The sequence below is a fragment of the Cupressus sempervirens genome, chromosome 10 (genome assembly GCF_028749045.1).
Source record: "Cupressus sempervirens isolate cs-2001-9-10 chromosome 10, ASM2874904v1, whole genome shotgun sequence".
NCBI classification, from domain to species: Eukaryota; Viridiplantae; Streptophyta; class Pinopsida; order Cupressales; family Cupressaceae; genus Cupressus; species Cupressus sempervirens.
Window position 1 is genome coordinate 370,297,869 of NC_143127.1, and position 21,680 is coordinate 370,319,548.

The window sequence follows — 21,680 nt, forward strand, 5'->3', positions numbered from 1 at the left end:
TTCTAATCCAAACTTCTAGAGTATCTCTTTGATGTATTTTGATTGTGTCACAAATATACCATGTTTTAGTTGATGTACTTGCAATCCTACAAAGAATTTGATTTCTCCAAACATGGACATTTCAAACTCATGTTTCATTTTTTCAGCAAAACTTTTCCAAGCACTTCCTTTCCTCCAAAAACTATATCATCCACAAATATTTCAGATACAAGAATATCCTTACCTTCTTTTGATTTGATGTACATGTTGCTATTATCATCAGTTCTTTCAAATCCTATTTGCACCAAATACTTGTGAAGTCTCTCATACCAAGCTCTAGGGGCTTGCCTCAATCCATATAGAGCCTTATGTAGTTTACATACCTTATTTTTGTTCTTTTCATCAACAAAACTTTCTGGTTGCTCTATGTAGACTTCCTCTTCAAGTATACCATTCAGAAATGTAGACTTTACATCCATCTAATAGACTTTAAATCCTTTGAAAGCTGCATATGCCAGTAAGGTCCTTACTCCTTCCATTCTGGCAACTGGAGCAAAAGTTTCTCCATAATCTAGTCCTTCTTGTGCATATCCTTTGCAGACTAATCTTGTCTTGTTTCTTGTGATTTCACCATTCTCATCTAACTTGTTTCTGAAGACCCACTTGGTTCCAATCACATTCTTGTTAGCTAGTCTTGAGACCAAGGTCCATGTCTTGTTCTTCTCAATTTGTTCTATTTCTTCTTTCATAGCATTGTACCAGTCATCATCTATTATGGATTCACTTACTGTTTTTGGTTCCATTTTTCTGAGTAGACATGTTTCATTTTTGAGTCTATTCCTTGTCATTGGTCCTACCTCTTTGTTTCCAATAATTTGATCTGTAGGATGATGTCTTTTCACATATTTTTCCAATACAGGTTCTTTCCTTGTTTGCATGTTGTCTCTTTCAGAATCTATATCCTCATGCATATTTTCATTAGGTATTTGTTCATTTTCTTCTTGTTGGCTGTTGTCAAAATATGAATGAACATTTTTTGTATTCTGCATCTCGGCTTCTAAATGTGTTTGATGTTCAACATTCACTATCTCTAACTCAATAGATACTAGATTTTGTTGTTGATTGTCATTCTGAGTTGCAACTTCACCATTATTAGGTATACCTTCATAAAAGTATACAAAGGTCTTTTATTCTTCTATTTCTTGGTGTTCTCAACACGTTGAACTTCTGCAAGCTCATCAAATTTCACATTTGTGCTTTCTACTACTTTTTTAGTGTTACCATTCAAGCACTTATAAGCTTTGCTTCTAGTAGAATAACCAAGAAATGTGCCTTCCTCACTCTTTGCATCAAACTTTCCATTCCTAGACTCTTTATATATATAGCATTTGCATCCAAATATTTTGAAATGTTTTACATTAGGAGAATGCCCATACCATAATTCAGAAGGTGTTGCATTTGTACCTTTCTTGACTTGAACTCTGTTGAGTGTGTAGACTGCAGTACTTACAACTTCTCTCCAGTACTTGAGTGCAACATTTCTCTCCATCATTAAGGTCCTGGTATAGTCAATAACTGATCTATTCCTTCTCTCTACTGTACCATTCTAAGGTGGAGTTCTAGGTGCTGATGTTTGCCTTTTAATTCCTCTTTCATTGCAGAACTCTTCAAATTATCTTGATGTGAATTCATCTCCTCTATTAGATATAAGATATTTTAGGCTCTTTCCAGTTTCTTTCTCAACTCTGGCCAAGTACCATTTGAACATTTGGAATGCATCTAATTTTTGTTTCAAGAACATGATTTTCATCATTCTTGAATAGTCATCTACAAGTAGCATTATGTATCTATCATCTTTGTAGCTTTGTACTTCGATAGGACCACACAAGTTAGTATGAACTAACTCTAATACTTCATTGGAAGTAGAAGTCTTGCTTTTGAAAGTTGACTTGGTCATCTTCCCTAGTTGGCATTGTTTGCACATGGTGTTGTCAGGCTTCTTCAACTTTGGTAGACCTTTGACTTTCTTCATTTTGCTGATGCTTATCAGATTGTCAAAATTTACATGAAATAGCCTCTTGTGCCATAACCATACATCATTAGTTTGAACAATAAGACAAGAAGCATCTTCCATTTCTAGGTAAAATAAAACACTCTTAGTCTGATCACCTTTTCCTATAAGACTTCCTTGAGAATCATAAATCTTAGCTATTCCTTTTTCAAATTCAACCTTACATCATATGTTTCCTAACTATGAGACACTTAACAAGTTATAATTCAGTCCTTCAACATAGTATGCATTATCACATGATATCCTTTTAGTAAGCTTGATACTACCTTTCCCTTTATCTGACATGGTGCATTGTTACCAAATCTAACACTATTTCCTTCATATTGGGTAAAGGTAATGAACTTACTTTTGTCTCCAATCATGTGATGAGAGCATCCACTTTCTATGATCCATCTATCATTCTTGTTCATGTAGGTTACCAGAGCAGTTGCTTCATCTTCATATGATTCATCTTTCATAAGCACATAGACTACTTCATCATCATTCTCGTCAGAGTCTTCTTCAACAATGTAGCATCTTTTTCCTTTACCTTTGTAGTCCTTGTTGTCCTCTTTCTTGTTCTTGAAGGTGCCTCCATCTTTATAATTTTTCTTTTGTGTGCATCTGGCTGCAATGTGTCCAACTTCATTACAATTGGAACAAATGATTGGTAACTTACCTTTGAATTTGCCTCTTCCTCTGTGAAATCTTCTTGCTAGTAATGCCTCCAATTGGTCCACGTCATCTTCATCAGTGCTGCTGTCACTAGATACATACTTTCCTTTTCCATTCTTTTTCTTTGTTTGCACCTCGTCATTGTCTTTTATTGTCATCTTGGCTTTGAATGCAGATTCAAAGTTTTTTGGCTTGTAGTTGTCAAAGATGGATAGCTCAAAGGCAGCGAGTCTTCCAATTATTCCTTCAAATGTCACTGTGTTGCCTAGTACACACCTTAGCTCTCGGATGGTTGATACTCTTATAGCATAGATGGGAAGCAAAGTTCTCAAGTATTTGCTACTTACTATTTCTTCTATTAACTATCCTCCTAGGCTTCTTATGGCACTGACTACTTCCTTCATTCTTGCACCATATTGAGCAACATTCTCTCCTTCCATCTTCATGTCATCAAATTTTCCTCTTAGGCTTTCTCTTTTAGCTCTCTTAACATTATCATCTCCTCCATAGATTCTTGATAATGTTTCCCACATTTGATGTGAAGTATCACATCCTTTGATGTCATCATACTCAACATAGCTTAGTGCTGAAGCAATATCTAACATAGCTTGATTGTGCTCCTTCTTCTTGCTCATGTCATTTGCAGTGAGGGGTCCTACATGGTCTACATGGTTAATTGTGATTGAGGTTTGTGCATAGTCACCTATTGATCCAAGGTGTAGCTTCATCAAACGTTTCCATGCAAAAAAGTTGTCTTTGTTTAGCTTGGGAACTTCTCTCTTGGACATCTTGATCTTCTTGCTACTAGTACCTTGAAACAAATCAGTAGTGAGCTCTGATACCAATTGTTAGCATTCTTTAGAATAATTGAGAGAGGGGGGGGAGTGCGAATTAGTTATCCAAGGTCCAATGATGTCCAATACAACTTTGTCCTTCTCCTAGGGATCTCTTTATCCTTTTCCTAAGGCTTATCCACCTAGCTATTAAGCTAACCTAGCAATGCAGGGTTTCAATATCTAATACAATGGTAAGAAAGTATTAGAAGGGTTTTGACCTGATGCAAATTGTAACTTCAACTTTGCAGATTTCAGATCGCTCTTCAGTCCTTTTTTTTTTGCTTGGCTTTCCTCCCTTGCAGTGTTGTCAGCTTGTTCACCCTTGAAGATCTGTCTCCTTGAGTTCTTCCACTCGTTATGCCAAAGCTCTCTCTGGTCACTCGATCAATTTAGAGTCTTAATGCTCTATTCTTACTCTTCTTCGCATGATTACACTTATGACCAACTCCCTCTCATGCATATTCTCTTAATCTCTGACCTGTAACTCCTTATAAAGAAATTTTGTTCTTGATTTCACACTCAAATCTCCCTCTCCAACTTTAGGGTTTCAATTGATTAGGTAGGATAAAATTTATCTATCTCATATCTTGTTTCTATCTAGAAACTTCATGATAAATCCATTATCATTCATCAAAAATATTTTACATAGTGTTCTGTATCACCAGCTCATCATTCTTATCTTCTATCTGGTTCACAAAATTCTAGATAACTACTATGTCAGCTTAGATTTGGCGAATCTTTGACTTTTCAAAATAATGTAGCAACTTTACATCATTGGTTTACTGATGCTTGGCACCTTCTATGTTACTCGACTTCTTAATATTATTTACTGGTGCTCGGCACTTGTATCTTGCTCGGCACCTGAAGGCTACTCGGCACTTGATCTTCACTCGGCACCTGGAGGCTACTCGGGACTTGATCTTCACTCGGCACCTAAAGGCTGTTTGACACTACCTAGAACTTAGTTAATCCTTACATCATGTGTCTCAGTGTGTCCATCCTTTGTATCTTAGAGTATGTCATCAATGCACTATTTCATCAATGGCTTAGCTGATCCTTATACTTCATTACAACATCATAACTTCAACCTTTCTCTAGGTACTCTAGTTACATCTTATTTATTGCCACCTCCTTGTTAATCAACCAATTTATAGTATTTGGATCACTTAAGAAATTGTCATTCTTGCAAGTAGCAAGTTTGAAATCAATGACAAAACAATGATTGAAACGTTCTTTACCAATTCCATTTCTCTTTATTCATGATCATTTCAATCATTTCCAACACAAAAGTCTAGAGAAAAATGGCTAGAAGAAGGTGATAGAAACATAAAATATTTTCACAATAGCACCCTTTAGAACAGAGCTCAAAGAAAGTTAACTAAAATCAAGGACTCATTGGGCTCAACCATAGACAACCCAGATAAAATAGTTGAGGTCTTTGTTAGCCATTATCAGAACTTACTAAATAATTATGAACATTCAAATTTAACATCTCAATCAGAGATGTTGAAGGCCATTCCAAGAGTGGTGTCCCACGAAGATAATAAATTATTAAATAGACCAATAACCTTGGAAGAAGTTACATGTGTGGTGTTTGACATGAACCTAGACAAATCCCTAGGCCCAGATGGCTTCCAAGCCTTTTTCTTTCAAAGATATTGGGATATTATTGGAATTGATTTGTGGAAAGCCATCAAAGCTTTAAGAAACAGGGGTTTGATACTATTGGAAATTAATAACACTTTCCTCACCCTGATTCCTAAAAATTTAGGTGAGTTCAGATTGATAGCCCTTTGTAACACCATTTATAAAATCTTATCTAAAATTCTTGCCAATCGTCTTAAACCTATTATTCCCAAAATTATATCAGAAGAGAAAACTTGGTTTGTTCCAAGTAGATCCATCTTATATGGTCTATTGATTATCTAAGAAAATTTGCATTCAACTAACAAAAAAAAATTGGCTAGCATGTTTTTGAAACTAGATATCCAAAAATCTTATGACATAGTTGACTAGAGGTTTTTATGAAAAGTCTAAGAAGCCTTCAGATTCTCTCATCAATTGATAAACTACATCTATCAATGCATCTCCACAACCAAAATATCAGTTCTTATTAATGGAACCCCTAAAGGTTTCTTTGAGATGTCAAGAGGCATTAGGCAAGGTGATATTCTATCCCCCTCATTATACATTATCATGGCAGAAGCCTTTGGAAGGGCACTAACCAAAGCTCACTTAGAAGGGAAAACTAATGGTATCAAGGTCATGAAAAATGTTCCTAATATCACTCATCAATAATATGTAGATGATACCATCCTACCTTGAAAAAATTTAACAACAAAGGCCCTAAACATTAAATCTATCATCCAACGGTATATGGTAGCTTCTGGCCAAAAAGTGAATGCCTCTAAATCTGAAAAAAAATTCATCAACACTAGGTCTAAAAAGGAATCTCAGATTTGTAACATCATGGGTTATAAAAAAATGATCTTTTTCCTGCAAATATTTAGGAACAGAGTTAGAAAAAGGAAGTAGATCAAATAAGGCATGGCTTAGTGTTCTCAATAAATTAGACTCTTAGATAGGAGGTTGGAAAGATAAATGATTCACTGAAGCAGGTAAAACTACTAAGATTAGGGTTGTCCTATCTTCCCTGCCAACCTATCCTCTATCCCGCCTTCCTTTAGCTAAAAATATGTATAATAAATTTGAGGACAAATTTAGGAAATTTCTTTGGAATGATTTAGCAAATTTGAATAAGTTGGCTCTTATCAAATGTGACATCATATGTAAATCAAAAGATTTAGGGGGTATAGGCATTAAAAACTTACGTTGGCAGAATGAAGCTCTTAGGGCTAAACTCGTTTGGCATCTCTTCATTGAAAGAGAAAAAAAATGGGCTAAAGTTCTATACAATAAATATTTTAATTGAGCCAATCTCTATTCTATTTTTAGAATGAAGTCTCTCCCCAAAGGCTTTGAGAGCTAGAAATTCATTGCTAAAAGTTGAGACCTTATTTGTAAATACCTTACCTAGGATGTAGGGATGGGGAACAAATCCCTCTTTTGCGAAGACTCCTAGGATGGGTATCCTCCAATAGATAGTTTGGGGATTCTAGAAAGCATCAAGCTGGGGGCATAAGGTTAGCAACTACCAAACTAAATCTTGTTTTGATGGAGCAATCAGATGGGAATAGAAGTCAATAGATAACCTAGATATAGACTCAATTGCAAAAAAGGTATTCAAGGAAGTCCTCTAGAATAGGAAAATCAATCAACTAGAATGAAAGGACAATCTCATATGGGTTGCTTCTAAAGATGGGAGATATAGTGTCAAGAATGGTTACAGAGTCATCATAAACTCCTTTGACTGAGGAAAAGTAGAAATCCCTTTGAATCTATGTTGGGATGTGTCATGTCTGCCCAAGGCTGGCTTCTTTCTTTGGCTAGCTTTTTAAAATAGAATTCTAATAGCTGATTGTTTAAAAAAGATAGGTATTGAGGGTCCATCAAGATGTGAGTTATGTAGACAAGAGAGTGAAGACACTAACCAAATTTTGTAGAAATGTTCATATTCACAACTTTGTTGGGATTGGCTTTGATAGAGGTTAGGTTGGACCACTCCTTTGCCTAATTCCCTCTCTGAAGTCCTTAAGGGATGGCCTACTACACCTCACAACGATGTATATAGTAAAATTTGGAATATTAGCCCATCTATTCTGATGTGGGAACTCTGGAAAGAAAGGAATTGAAGAATTTTCCTTAACATGGATATGTCGTCAAAGGAGATCCTCAAAAAAATTGAAGTTTGCATAGTCAAAACCTTAAATTCCTATCTTAGGAAAACTTAGATCGAGGAAGGCTCATTTTTGAATTAGGATAATTTTATAAAAAAGAACTAGATGAATCTTATTATTACCCCTTTTACCTATAAACAAAAGAACAAAGAAGCAAGGGAATTCTACAAATGGACTCTACCTCCGATGGGGTGGACCAAGTTAAACTTTGATGGGGCTTCTAGAGGTAATCCCAGTATTGCCAACATCGTATGTATCATCAATAATGCATCCAGTAGGTGGATCGCTAAAAGAGCTAAACCTTTAGACCCTACCACTAACAATCTTGTGGAATTCTAAGCTTTGCAAGCAGGTCTACAAATATGTCTCGATTTAGGATATACAAATATCATCATCGAAGGCGATTCCCATATTGTTCTTAATGTTATCAAGAAATTCTTGACACCAAATTGGGTCCTCAACTCCAAATTAGAAGAAGTTCTCAATATTATGGACCTCTTCTCAGATATACAAATTCGGCATGTTTTTAGGGAAGGTAACAAAAAGGCAGATCAATTAGCTAATAAAGGCACTGATGGAGAAGATTTTCTAATTTTTAATAATACATAGTCCTAAGTGGCCGATTGGATATTTAGGATTTTCTTTCCTTTTCTTCCTCCCTCATATTTTTATCAAGTCCAATTTTAAATGTTCTATCTGCATAGTTAGTCTGGCAAATCAACTCAGGTTCCATTTAGTTTTTCTTTGTATTTGCTCCCCCTTGATAGGTCAGAGTCTTCTTTTCCCCCTTATAGATTTAGGCTTATTAATTTCATAAGGGAGCTAGTTCTTTTAGTAAGGAGACTCTTTGGATTTCTTTATTTACTATTTTTATGGTTATTTTCTTTAGGCTTCCCTTCCTAATTGTCTATTATTTTCCTTCATAGTTGGTATGGTTCGGGTTTTGGCATCATTATCTCATAATTTCCTCCTAGCTGCGATTGTAGCATGATCATTATTATAGGGAATGCTAACTTTTTCCTTCCCTTTACTCATCATTTGATAACACAAGGTGTCTGCATCACAAGCTGGCGTCACTTTAAGATGGCATCACTTTCTTCACTTCCCTAGACCCTTTGTAGGCTAGTTTTATCTTCCTCCTTTTGTGTTTGGAGTTTCCATTGCTATCAATTTTTTCCTTTCTCTCCCAAAATGGATACCGACATTTTTCTTTTTCACGCCTCCAAAGTTAGGATCATGGCATTTTGGGGAAGTGTAAAATTGAAAAGATGGAGTCGGATCCTAAAGCCTATAAACAACATGACTAGAATTGATGTGTGTCCCATTGGAGAAGGTACATTTGATTATGAGTTTACTTGGCACACCAACAACAACATAATAGGGGCTTTCATTAGGTGCTTGGCTAGAGCTAGGATAGATACGTGGGCCATGATTTGTCTCTGTTGCAACATTTTCGATCTAGTCTAGCATGTGGGGTTGGAGCAAGTTGTTATAAGCATCGACGGGAAGTTGAGGATCCCATTACTTGAAATGTACATGGTGCATCCTTCGAGAAGCTTTGATCTGGCAGTGGTTATCAGATGCCCTACCCTGGTCATTCAGGAAAATGTGGCTTTCATCAAGGAGTGGCCTAAAATGGAGGCCAGTATTCAATTTCTCCTTCGTTGGAGAGGTATCATTGAAGATGATAGCAAAACTTGGCTTAAAAATTATCTAGGCCTCTTTAAGGCATACATTCATCTAGGTGTGGTTCTTGACAACATAGAGGATTTGGAATTCTATACTCCAAATATGGAAAACTCAAGTCGAGAAAAGACTACAGTCAAGTTCCCACCAAATTTTCAATTGGAGATCCCCAAGGATATTTTAGATACTATCATGGTATTCCAGAAGTAGATGTTGATCTTGTAGATTTTTTTTTTTTGATGTTGTATGGTTCAAAGTTTTGTTTTTCTAAAGATGCCCTCTATTCTAATTTCTCCCCTGTTCTGGCTTTGCTCGAATAGGTTGGTCGTATTCTCTAGCTTTGGTAGTGTTTTGGTGTTTGTTAGCTTTCCCTAAGCTTTATGTTTAGATTTTAGTTTTTTGTAAAGTCCAGGTATTTGTAAGACTCATGCCTTTATACTGCTTGGGTCACAGATCAGTTTGGAGGCTTTTTGTAGTATGTATACCTCAGTTTCAGATTTTGTATGTATATCTCCTGACTATAAATAGATATATATATATAAATTCTATATTAAATTGTGAATTAGAGATTGATGTATGTGTGGGATGGTTTGTTAATTTTATTTTATATTGATTTATCTATTTTGTTACTAGTTTAGAGAATTATATAAGCATATTAGACTCAAATTAAACAAGGTTCACTATATGGTTCACTTTGGCCTTAATTCTCTAGTTTGTTGATCTTTTCCTATCTTGAAGATTAACAAACACTCCTAATGTATTTGAAATTTGGATAATGGGGACAGGATCATTTTTCTCCTTTCCATTTGAGTGTAGACCAATTTCTATTTATCTAGGTTATATTGCTGCCCTAATGTTATCTCTTTCAAGTTTGATTTCATGCAGCATTGGCAAAATATTTAATTTATACTACAGTTAACATTTTAAGTAAGATCCCTTAACAAAGTTCCTTAGAAGAATAATCTAGATCTTTTAGTATGTTCACTAATTAAACTTTGCTTTGAGATAGGTTCTCATTGGGTTAGTAGTGTATCTTTCTCTATGTATATTTTATGCTTCTATTTCTATGTGAGCATTAAACTTCTATTTCAATCTCTTTTGAAGATATAAATGAGTCATGTGCTCTCTAGCCTTGAGTTTAGGCAGATCTAGCTGCTTCTTTTGGTTTTGGAATAACTAGATTTGGCTGGGTCCGATTTGAAATGTTTATTACTAATATTACTAATGGTTGGTTTAAGTTAGTTCTTATGTTTAGAAAAATTGTAAGGATATCAACAATTAAGGGGTACCTTTAAAGGTTGGAATTCTAGTTGGAATGATCCTTATGATAAGGACTCCATCTGCTCGGTTTGGTCTTCAGAATTATCTTTTCAAGTTTGGTTTTAGTTTCCTTGTAACAATAATTAAATATTTTGAAGTATAATAACTAGGGTATGCCCCTTTTAAAATGATATAATAAAGGATTGTGGTCCCGGGCTAGACTGGAGGTTTTCTTCTCTGTTCTTTCCTACCAGTGCCAAATTGAACAGAGTTTGCTCTCTTGTAATTTTATTATTTAATATAATCAAAGGCTTCGGTCATTTATCGATAATAAAAAAAATGTAAGTTCAAATTTTATTATTTTTCGTCTGATTTAATTCATTTTTTTTAAAAAATGTTTAAGTAATGAAAATAATTTTTTTGAGTTGGTTTATAAATTGTTTAGTCAAATTGTAATTATATGTTTATTTGCATTATAAATAGGAATGGTAGACCCTTACCAACGTCCAAACAATCCCTCGCCAAACATAAATCAAGGCAGACATAAAATTTTCAGTCTATAAGATTGGATATATATTTCCAAGAATAAAATTTTACATATTTTTTCCTAAAATTATTTTACTCAAAAAGGATGAATTAATTAATTTAATGATTTACTTCATTTATAAATATAAAGAAACATTAGTAACTTTCATTATAATTTGTGTTTGTTCAATTAGATTGCATTACAAACTATACATATTTGTTGTTAATATGTTTTAAGTGGACATAGCTCATTCAAGTGCTTAAGTAATGGTGGTTGACTCTTTCAAAACTTCATCAATTTGTATGATGTTGGTTGTAATGACTTCTGCATTTCTCTTGAACAAAGCATCTACTACCCCTTCTCCAAAATGATCTGAAATCAAATTCTCTAGAACTACTCTAATTTGTTTACCAATAATTATTCCTTTCTTCTTAGCATCGTACTCCTCCAAATCATCATAACAGATGTTGACTTTGAGCCCCACAATAATAAAGGAGCCTTCTTTATCCACTTCACTTCTCAACTCGCCTTTGAATGTATCATAATATGGCATGTTGAAACAATTTAATTTTTCCTCTTCTATAAGCTCCTACAAAAATGTTGAATTAAATTAAATCAAAATAAACAAAAAAGTAACATAATTATTTTCTAACTCATGCATCGAAATAAAAGAAGACACATAGACTAAAGAGAAATTTTTAGTTTATTGACCATATGTAAATATTATTAAAGCCCTTTCAAAATAGAGGGAAATGCGTACACATACACATTAATAAATACAAGAAGTTGGGCTTTATACTATATGATGGTTTTTGTTAAAATATAATAAGCCTAATCAGATTTTATGATAGATAAATAAGTTTAAAGCATGACATCTCAATATCAATAGAAACTTTATAAAATATAATTAAATTTGAATTTTATACTAGTCCATTACATTAATACCTAGGTTAAAGAGCTCATTTTTTGCCCTAACTTGTTTTTGAATGGGTCTCACTATAATCTCTTAAAGCTCTACAATTTTAAAAATGGGCTCACTTTTCTTCATTTACCCAAATTTATGAGCTTTGAATGTTGGTCCTCTCACATTAAAAATGTGTAAGAATATTTAAGGAACAAAATATGTTGGCTAACTTATCATGTAAATGCACACCATTTTGATGGTTTTAGCTCATGTTTTCTTGTCTTCCATTTGATTTTTTCATCTATTGTTTCTCCTATTCATTGGGTATTGAGATGGAGGTTACATAGTAAGTTAAATTATTTCTAGTCTTATACTACCATAATTATTCTAAATTGATTTTTGACTATACCCTTGTAAAGGTATTTCCCTATGCAATTCTAAGTGTAACCTTTTTTTGTTGATATTATAATTGGTACATGCTTGGGACTATGGGTTTTTCCTTGCAAAGGGATTTTTCTAGTGTAAAGTCATGTTATGATATATATATATATATATATATATATATATTTTAAACTATACTTTCCTTGCAACTAGAAACATCAATAATTTGTTTGTAGACATATTTTCTCAAATATGTTGTTAGGAATAAAGTATGTACTCATGTTCCCTCTTAGTTTATGTTAGGTGTTAATCACCTCAAACTCTAGGTATTACGATTAGGATTATTATACTGGTTATAGATTGTTTAGGAACTTGCACATAGGGTATTGTTATAAGAAAATGACAAGCACGCCAATTATAGAAAAAGAGAAACTTTCAATAATAAAATTTGAGATTTGAAGCTCGTGATGGTGAATATCTTCATGGGTAGAGGTATATGTGTATCTAGCCCCAAACTTTCTATTATTTCAAAAAAATACTAAGAAAAATGGAAAAATAAATAAAGTGACTACTAGGTTATGTTTGTTAAACTCCATATTATTGACTATGCATGAAGAAGCCACTAGAGTATCTCTCTAGAAGAAGTTGGATGAGATTTATTTGGCTAATTTCTTGGTGAGAATATTTTTTTTATAAATGGAGTTGTATGATAGTTTGGTATGACTAAATATCAAATTTCTTTCAAAACATGTGATTGTTATTTATTTGTATTCCATTAGAGTTAAGATGGCCTCAAATAGATTATGACCATTTTTGGTAGCTTGGCCTTAAATCCTACACATAATTCATTATAACAAGTATTAAATATTTAATTAAATGTGTACAAGTGAAATTGATATAGAATTGCACATCAAAAGATAGTAGCTAGATATATTTATGAGAATATTATCATATAAAGTAAAGGAATCAAACCCTTGTTGAAAGTGCCAAATGTATGCCTAAACATAGTGACTTAAATCTAACCTTATTTTTTGGGTTGAAGGATGGTGTTACATTTATGATATAGATTATTTATTGCTTCTGAAATTATTAGGTAAACCCGAAGGGGCTCTAGTCAAAGCTCTATGGAGAGAGGAAAGGGGTTGCTCATTCCTTTGCTTTGAGGATAGTTGGGGCGAGCCCCTCCCCTACCTAATCTACCTCAATGGCCCCACCTATTTGGGTAAGGTTTGTGGTCCTACCCCTACTATTTATTCTTTGCTCCCACCACTCCCTTTTTTATGATCAGCCCAACCCAACCCTTCCTTATGTTATCTTTGATTGGCCCACCCCTCCCTTTCTTTCTTCTAGATTGGACCTACCTATCATTTATTGGTTTTGACTAGCCTATCCTTCCTTTATAGTTTGCATTGGACCCTCTTCACTTTTGGGCTACAAGTCCCATCACTCCTCATATGCAAGCTAGGCTATTCAATAAAAAATTCACTTGCCTTCCCTTTGTCTCAAGGTTTAGGACTCTCTTGGGAGAGTCCCTTACTTTTAAGTCTTCAGTAAGCTGGCCCTATACTATGGGTAGTAGGGGGTAGGGCCCCATTATAGTTAGTTATAGTAGGGGTTGGAGATGATGATTCTATATGACTGTAGGACAATCGCCCTGTAGGGCCAAACTATAATAGCAATAATTTCCCCCCACCCCATAATAACCATTCCCTCCAACCCAACTAGAGTTCTTTGTTTTATAGTTAGCCCCTACTATTCTAAGCAGACCCTAGTTGGTAGCGAAGGGGGCTATTGTGCCAGGGAAGGGTAAGGACCATGGTAGGGGGGTGCCCTATTAATCTATTATTCCCTGCTCATCCCCTACTATTTTAATGGGGGGCTACTATTCTAAAGGCTATGTTTTAGACATAACATTCCTATGAACTTGTAGGGCATACACTCATGTGGGCCCCCAATAACCATAATTGGTTAGACTAGATTCGAGATTCTATAGGGTTCATCGGTATGTGTGCAGAAGGCCCCTACAAATAGATCCAAAGGGAGCCCTATAGTGAGTGGTCCATATCCCTAACAAAATGGAGGTTTCTAGTGTATTAATTCTTCGTAGTTAATTCTTTGAAGTGAGGATACGAGCTTGGTTTTCGGGGCCCTCAAGAAAGGGCATTGTAGGGATGCATGTAAAGTGTGCTTTTTGATATGGCCCCTACTATTCTAATGGGCGATATGGCCCTACCCTAAATATGATTTGTACCTTAAAAAATCTATATGGGGTTGAAAAGGGCATTGCATAGAGGAGAGTGTGTAGATAGATATTCCCTCAACCTCTTATAATAGTAGGGGATTCCTTCGTATCGTAACTAATTAGGAATAGTTGGTTAGTCACTCCAAGAAATCAGTATTACTTAGAATGAAGAGTCTAGTGCACTTCTGTTGATGTTGCTGGATAATAATGATTATAGCTAGATATGTGCAAATTTGGCTACCAATTATTGTAGCTCAAAATAAGACACATGACATGAAAGCAAGATTACTACGAAAGTTTTTATTCTTAATTAGCATATCTACACAACCAAATGAAGAATGAAAGAAATTGGATGTTAAGAGAAATAAAGGCATGATGATTGGTTACAACCTAGATTTAAAAGAATATAAACTTTACGAAGCCATAATACATATGATATTCTAGAAAGAGGAGATGCCATTTTTATGGCTATTTAGTTTTCAATAGACTCGCAACATGGTGAATGTAAAGGCTAAAATAGTAGAATTTTTTATTATGTTTTTGGAAAGCTTAAAGACAAGAATTGTATTTTAATTGGACTAGCAAGAGCACTTGAACTTATAATGATACAAAATTTATAGCCCATTTAGAAGTAAGAATATGATGAGCCACTTACTACTCAAGAAGCACTTGAAAGTGCTAATGTTGTAGACTGGAAACATGTAATGGATGCTAAATATAAACTCACTAATAAAAATAAAAACATGAAAAATTCACAAGTCTTTCACCTACAAGGAGAATAATTGATTGTAAGTGGTTGTTAAAAAACTATAAGACACGTAGACCAATTGACCATTACAAGGTTCAATTGGGAAAAATATACACCCAAAAGTTGTAGGTTTGAATTAATGTGACATATTCTCACCCATGGTCAATAACATCCTTTAGAGGTATATTTAGAATTATAGCATACTTAATCTTTATGTGCATTAATTTGATATAAAATGTTAAAAAATTAAATGGGTTGTTGAGAATTATGCAAAATATCTCTAAGGCTACATAAATGAAAGAAAGGAGTCTAGTAGATATGCATGCTTTAGAAGAAATTATTTTGATTGATATACTTATCAAGAATATGGTTAGAGTAGATTGATGAGTTCTCCTAAATTAAGGGTATGTTAGTTGAAATGTTATTTTGAGTATGTACATCAAGCAATTCTGTAAGTTGAGGATATTTTTAGTTCTATATGTTGGTAGTACTATATTATGAATAATTATCTTAAATGCTAGATTTCTTTTATGTCTTAACTAATTATATATTTGAGATGACCTATAATGGTGAAATCCATTGTGGCTAGGGTACTCATAATTTAAGGAACAAGAGGAAAATAAAATCCACATTAATTAAGAAAGGCAAGTTGGGAATATTATCAAGTAATGTGGGATGGGAAATTAGAAGGCAATAAGCACTATAATGAAAGAAAATAACATTATAAATATATCCTAAACCACAAGAAGCAAACCATATCAGAATAAATCCATGTCAAAATATTGTTGGTAGTTTAATGAAAGTAGATAAGTAGGAGATAATTTCCACAGTAAGTCAAATTGTGATATTGCTATCAGGATTTAACTGTGTGATTTTGAGTCAAACTCATTGAACCATGTTTCATGAGTAGTGATTCAAGATGAATCCATCTCTCATGAGAATAAATGGAACACTTAGCACTCATTGGATCTAGGTGATGCTCATAGGGGTGAAGCACTAGGACTTCCCGGGAGGTCACCCATCCCAGTACTACTCCAGCCTGAGCGCGCTTAACTACGAAGTTTCCTCCATGGTTAAACCCAAAGCTTGCAACCCCATTTAAAAAACCTTCACCAAGTGTTGTGCCTTATGAACCATTCATTAGAAATCCCCTTAAGCTCATCAATTGATAAGTAGGAGATAATTTCCATCTCTCATGAGAATAAATGGATGAGCTTAAGGGGCTTTCTAATGAATGGTTCATAAGGCACAACACTTGGTGATGGTTTTGCGGATGGGGTTGCAAGCTTTGGATTTAACCATGGAGGAAACTCCGTAGTTAAGCGCGCTTAGGCTGGAGTAGTACTGGGATGGGTGACCTCCCGAGAAGTCTCGGTGCTTCACCCCTATGAACATCACCTAGATCCAATGAGTGCTAAGTGTTCCATTTATTCTCATGAGAGATGGATTCATGTTGAATCACTACTCATGAAACATGGGTCAATGATTTTGACTCAAAATCACACAGTTAAATCCTGATAGCAATATCACAATTTGACTTACTATGGAAATTATCTCCTACTTATCAATTGATGAGCTTAAGTGGCTTTCTAATGAATGGTTCATAAGGCACAACACTTGGTGAAGGTTTTTCAAATGGGGTTGCAAGCTTTGGGTTTAACCATGGAGGAAACTTCATAGTTAAGTGCGCTCAAGTTGGAGTAGTACTAGGATGGGTGACCTCCCAAGAAGTCTTGGTGCTTCACCCCTATGAGCATCACCTAGATCCAATGAGTGCTAAGTGTTCCATTTATTCTCATGAGAGACGGATTCATGTTGAATCACTACTCATGAAACATGGGTCAATGAGTTTGACTCAAAATCAGACAGTTAAATCCTGATAGCAATATCACAATTAATGAAAGTAATTTCTAATTGACCTAATATTGCACATGTTGCAAGGATTACAAGTTATTTTTCTAGAAATGTTGAATTGGGTAGTAATCAATATAATTTACAAATATCTTCAAGCACAAACCATATGGTGATGCATATTGGGTGGGAGATAGTGATAGTTATTCTTAATGGAGATGCAACTTTGTAGGCAAGTAAGAAACAACCAATATTTTATCTTCTAAGTATAGAAGTAGAGTGTGTATAAAATTGTCAAAAAACCAAGAAATTGATATGGTTGAAAATGTTATTGTAAGATAATATTATACCCAATTTTGCTAAAAAGCCATCCAAGGATGCAAATGAATAAAAGAAAGCAAAATATAAATTAGATATGAACCAAGTTGGATGTATCTAACTCAAGAGAATGCAAAGCATATAAATAATGAATATACCCATATAAGAGTGATGTGTGAGTATATATATGACTTAATGCCTAAGAGATTGAAAACACTACCAATGTGGGATAAAGTAAAAAAGTGCATACATGAACTTAACTAAGCATGAAGAGAGATATAATATAGAACTAGAAAAAAAGAACTAGATAGCTAAAGAGTCCTATTTACTCTAAGATAATCGCTTGAACTCGTCCAATATATTTAAAGTATGACAACAAAGTTATGTTGCCATTATAAAGTATGATTGAACAGATAAGCACATAGAACTATAGTATGACTTTGAAATTATTTAAAAATATATAAGAACATTGAGAAAATGAGGTATTGTTTAATTGAAATAATGACATGGAATACATTATCAAAGGCACTACCTAGAAACACATATGAGTTTTTGTTAGGAATGACTAAATGTATTAACATCCCAATTTAGAAATATTTGGATAAGTAAGAGCATTGTGTAGAAGTAATTTCTTTATATTGGGGAATATAAATATATTTAAGAGTTTATTAACAATAAAGGATAATACACAAGAATAATTATGTGTTTTTTCTAAAAATAGATTAGTTATAGGAATGAGTAAAATAGGTAACAAATAAATCGAGTACATCATATCATTTAATTGTAATAATTACACCAAATGCATTGACAATGACACTTTTTACTAAATAGATTATACTTTTGATAGGAAAGATTAAATGTATGTCATCCTAATTAAGAAATATCTAGCTACCCTTGAGTGTTATAAAGAAACAATAGCTATATAATTAGAGATTAGTGTTTTATTTGGGACTTTCTATTTAATAAAGGATTATATATAATAATTCAAGTCAAATGATGATATTATTTTTAGAGTTCAACTTATAAGAATCCATATCTTAAACTTATAAGAATCCATATCTTATGATAATGATTGGAATATTTTGCAATTGTCTAATTTAAGTCAACTATTTTAACCAACTAAACATATAATTTAAAGTTACACTATTTTTGTTTTTAATGGGATCCATCAATTACTATGATCTTATATAAACCAACTAGAAAAATATTATGTTGTGTTTCATTTATGTCTAGAAGTTAATTGTTGTATTGACTATTTTTATACTTCTAAACTATATATGACAAATTCTAAACTTTATATGACAAGCTAAAAATTTGTTCTTTAAAATCTTTTGAATGAAACAAATTGACCTAAAAGCTAGCTTAAAAGGACAGGGGTATGCACCTATGAGACCAGGTCTTTAATGGCAAACCCTATGCCTCCCAACATAAAGTAGATGAAGTAGGCTACCTCCTCTCTGCTCTCAAATGGCCTAAAAGCACCAAAAACATACACCCTCCCTCCACCACTTCTTTTTCCCTTGCCCTCAATAAACATCTTAATGCAGCTGATCTCTATTCTATTTTTAGAATGAAGTCTCTCCCCAAAGGCTCTGAGAGTTTGAACTTCATTGCTAAAAGTCAAGACCTTATTTGTGGATACCTTACTTGGGATGTAGGTGTAAGGAAACTCAGGTGCGGAAACAGCTTCCTACACTAATCTCTTAAGAGAAGTATGGTGCAAATCCTATTAAAATATTTTGCACTTAGAGATTCAATATCATGTAAACAACAATATTTCAGCCAAGAAAGCATAAAGAAAATAGACAGAGAAAGAAACACATAACACAAAGATTTTTCGATGAAGAAAAACCTTTCGATAAAACAACCCCACCCCTCCAGAACCTGCACAATGTATTATCTTCAACACAAGGTTACAATACACTTGCAATGCAAGTTCAACAGCGACAACAGAAGACTCCAGTAGCAACTCACAGTACCAACAATACACTTTTTCGCATCCCACCTCTTCGCAACCCTAAAAATGCTTATAACATGCACTTCATTTTTAGGCCTACTCCCAAAGGTAACCATATCAATTGCCACATGTCTTCACCTGTCATTGAATCTTCCTAACATAGCTCTTACGTGTCATAGGAATCTATCATAACTGTTTTAGCTATAATCTCCTTATACACAATTCAAGATGCCAACACATCAAAATTATTTGCAAGAAATACATTTTACAAAACAAATAATAAGAATAGGAATTATCCAAGGTTGGGACACCTTATTCCTAACAGTAGGGATGGGGGATGAAGCCCTTTTTTGGGAAGACTCCTGGGATGGGTATCCTGTAGTAGATAGTTTGGGGATTCCAAAAAGCATCAAGTATTATCTAACTAATGCCTGGGGGTGTAAGGTCAGTGAATACCAAACTGAATTTTGTTTTGATGAAGCTCTTAAATGGGAATAGAAGTTAGTAGATAACCTAGATATAGACCCAATTGCAAAAAAGATATTCAAGGAACTCCTCTAGAATAGGAAAACAATGCAACTAGAATGAAAGGACAATCTCATATGGGCTACTTCTAAAGATGGGAGATATGGTTTCAAGAATGGTTATAGAGTCATCATAAACTCCTTTGATTGGGGAAAAGTAGACATCCCTTTGAATCTATGTTGGGATGTGTCATGTTTGCCCAAGGCTAGCTTCTTTCTTTGGCTAGATTTTTGAAATAGAATTCTAACAGCTGATCATTTAAAAAAGATAGGTATCAAGGGTCCATCAAGATGTGAGTTATGTAGACAAGAGAGTGAAGACACTAACCACATTTTGTAGAAATGTTCATATTCACAACTTTTTTGGGATTGGCTTTGACAGAGGTTAGGTTGGACCACCCCTTTGCCTAATTCCCTCTTTGAAGTCCTTAAGGGATGGCCTACTATGCCTCGCAACGATGTATATAGTAAAATTTGGAATATTAGCCCATCTATTCTAATGTGGGAACTCTAGAAAGAAAGAAATTGAAGAATTTTTTGTAACATCGATATGTAATCAGAGGAGATCCTCAAAAAAATCAAAGTTTGCATAATCAAAACCTTAAATTCATATCTTAGGAAAAATCAGATTGAGGAAGGCTCATTTTTGAATTGGGATAGTTTTATAAAAAAGAATTGGATGAATCTTATTATTCCCCCTCTTACCTATATAAAAAAAAGAACAAAGAAGCAAGGGAATTTTGCAAATGGACTCTACCTACAATGGGGTGGATGAAGTTAGACTTTGACGGGGCTTCCAGAGGTAATCCTAGTATTGCCAACATCAGATGTATCATCAATAATGCGTCCAGTAGGTGGATCACTAAAAGAGCTAAACCTTTAGACCCTACCACTAATAATATTGTGAAATTAGAAGCTTTGAAAGTAGGTCTGCAAATATGTCTCAAATTAGGATATATGAATATCATCATCTAAGGCAATTCCCAAATTGTTCTTAATGCTATCAGGAAATGCTTGATGCCAAATTGGGTCCTCAACTCCAAATTAGAAGAAGTTCTTAATATTATGGACCTCTTCTTAGATATAAAATTTTAGAATATTTTAAAGGAACATAAAAAAAAGGTGGATCAATTGGCAAGAGCATCCTAGGTTGCACTTCTATCCTGCATATTTTCAATTTTTATCTTGATGCTGAAACTGGGTTATGCTGAAATTGCATTTTCTAGTTTTTGGATGCCTATTGCAAAGCATGTAACTAATTTTCCTTAATGAATGAAGACCTATGCACTTCAAGGATCAAGAGGACCTAGAGTACTATCTATATTGCAATGTGCAAGTCCTAACTCCTTATGGTTTGGGAGATATTTCAATTCTCCCAGAACATCTATTTCTGACAGTTCTGTGTGATAGTTTTCTGTGCCTAACTTTTAGAGTGGATGCACACTTTTCCTTGAGGAATCAACCTTTGTGCACAAAAGGGTTTGTAGAGGACCCAGATATATTCCTATAGTTCAAAGTGCAATTGGAGCTAGGAGATATCATGATTTTTCTTGGACATTGATTTTAAGACAGTTAATAGTTGACGCAGGTTGACTTGTGTATTTAATTTAGATTTGTTTTCATTTAATATTAGCTGATAGCCAACTTGTGGCTTCTCCATGTTCTAGAATAATTTTTAAACCATTTTGGAAAATATAAATAGAATTTTTAGGCTAGGAGCTAGAGTAGTTAGAAGTGAAAAAGGCAGTTTTTGGAAGGGGATTACAAAGCATAACTAGAAAGTGTGAATTTTCTACTGATCTTTGTTTATAAATATAATTTGTATCGAGCCATAACCTAGAAGGCCTTACAACTAGGCATGTATGTTGGATATTTTAAGAATCAATGAAATTATTTCACTCTTCTTCCTCCTTTGGTTGTTGTTCTTTTTGTTTTCTTCCATTGTG

General features: G+C 34.1%; 1 pseudogene; it reads right to left on the reverse strand.

Moving 5' to 3' along the window:
- Positions 1 to 11,041: 11,041 nt before the first annotated feature.
- LOC149534206 (salicylate carboxymethyltransferase-like) overlaps positions 11,042 to 21,680 on the reverse strand; it is a 93,614-nt pseudogene continuing 82,975 nt past the window's right edge.